The following is a 2182-nucleotide window of genomic DNA, read 5'->3' as shown; positions in this document are numbered from 1 at the left end:
TATCATTGCTTGCTTAAAACAAATATGCTCACTTTATATTGGAACTTAACATCAAATAGACTAATTGGTAAAGTATTCAATTTGAAATAAATTTCATTTAGCTTATTTGCCTGTGGCTCAGATGCATCATTATTAGAACCTTCCACACTGATTTTAGCTCATAGCCGTTTAGCCACGGCTCTATAGCCTTGTTGGAAGCCAATTCTCTTATCCTCTTCTGTGAGGCATCTCTTGAACTCTGAGCCTTGCATTTTTGCGTGGTATGGTGAATTTTACTTGCATTGTTTCATCAACCAATGGAGGGTAGTTAAATATCAATAGCAAATCATCTATATCCATCACAATATAATAGGAGAAAAATCAAGCAGTTTTGATGGAGCAATCTACTATATAAATGTTGCGTGTTTGTATGCTTTGCTTATACCAACATATTTTCTCCAAATTCTTAAGTTGGGTAAGAGTTAGTTCAGCTCTTTGGAAATAAAAATGGCTGCAAGTGCTGCTGCATTCCCTCGTTCTTTCAATCACTGCCTTTATTCTCAACTATTGGAGGAAAATTCAGTCTCAACCATGGCCTCCATTTGTGAGATTTCTTCATATGAGGATTTTGTGAACGAAGAGAAAAGTAAAATATTAGTGATTGGAGCCACTAGTTATATTGGTCGCTTTGTTGCTCTTGCAGCTGTAAATGCAGGCCATTCTACCTATGCTCTCATTAGATCCATCACTGCCCATGATTCTGCCAAAGAAAAATGCCTCCATGAATTGAAAGATTCTGGTGTTAACATTGTCTATGTATGTCACTAGCTCTATTCATAACTAAGATTTTGTGGTAGATATGTATGGCACAGTTGTAAAGTGTGTGTACTTGTTTAAAATATTGATTTTACAGACTGTAGATTGTTTTGATTGGTCATATAGGTTTAGAATATATGATTAAGCTTTGCTTGTTTGTTCATGGTAACTACTATTGCAGCTGTTTGCTAAATTGTTAGATAGCGGTCATCTCACAAATAATCATGTTTGACTGTCTTGTTGTGAAGTTGGGTATTTAGAAATTATGTTAAGAAGGGGTGTTTGATTAGTGATCTCCTTATCAATGAGTCTAATTTGGTTGGGATCATGAGCTATATTATAGTTGTAAAAATTTGTGTTGTAATGGGTTTTATTAATGTCTACATGTTCTGTAATGGGTCTTATTAATGTGCATGTATATTATAATGGGTGTTCTGCAGGGAGATTTAAGTGATCATAATTCAATGGTAAAGGCCATGCAAGGCATTGATATTGTTATTTCAATTATGGGCAGTGGTCAACTTACAGATCAGCTTAAGATTGTAGACACCATTAAAGAAATTGGCACTATTAAGGTCAGAACATAGGACCCTAACATTATTGCCATGAATGCTTGTTAACTGTAATAGACTTAAGAATTGTTGAACTTTGATGCAGAGGTTTCTTCCTTCGGAATTTGAGCATGATATAGATAGAGCCAATCCAGTAGAACCAGGGCTAAGCTTTTACAAAGAAAAGAGAGTTGTTAGGAGGGCAATTAAGGCATCCAACATTCCATACACTTACATCTGCTGCAATTCTATTGCTGGGTGGCCTTACTTTTATCATACCCATCCCTCTGAGCTTGCTCCTCCCCAAGATTAGTTTGAAATCTATGGAGATGGAAACATCAAGGGTGAGATTTTAAATAATGTCATATTAGTAAATGAAGGAATCTTCACTAATCTAGATTGCAGAGTCTGACTTCAATTGTTGAATTGTTTATATTGAATATGAAAATCCACTACTGTTATTATATTCTATTGACCTATTTATAATTGATGAGCTAAATAAGGGAGTCCTAGCATTTCCCATCACATTATATAAAAAATTTGATACAATTTTTCATTTACTAATACTTACAACTCTTGCTTGAAGTTTAAAAAAACCACCAGAGCCGAGCTTGTGTGTCCTGTGCTTTTCTAGTCTTGCCTTTGTTGCCTTTGATGTGTCAGGCAATCTATGAAAAGTTTGAAATATGTTAGATAGTATAAATATAGAGGTTAATTAGTACATAATTAGATTCTCAACAGTATCACATACCTTGCTGTACTCTCCACTAGTGTAATATTATTTTTCTTGTCAGCTTTATACTTTCCATCCAAAATCAGAGCCTGCCACTCAGCCT

The 2182-nt window shown here is 34.9% G+C and overlaps 1 pseudogene; it reads left to right on the top strand.

Annotated features, from left to right (window-relative positions):
• The first annotated feature begins 486 nt into the window (after positions 1 to 486).
• Positions 487 to 1758, top strand: LOC149530906 (leucoanthocyanidin reductase pseudogene; annotated as a pseudogene).
• Positions 1759 to 2182: the final 424 nt, after the last annotated feature.

This window comes from Cupressus sempervirens, chromosome 11, assembly GCF_028749045.1.
Source record: "Cupressus sempervirens isolate cs-2001-9-10 chromosome 11, ASM2874904v1, whole genome shotgun sequence".
Classification (NCBI taxonomy): Eukaryota; Viridiplantae; Streptophyta; class Pinopsida; order Cupressales; family Cupressaceae; genus Cupressus; species Cupressus sempervirens.
This window is presented reverse-complemented; position numbering and strand designations above follow the sequence as displayed.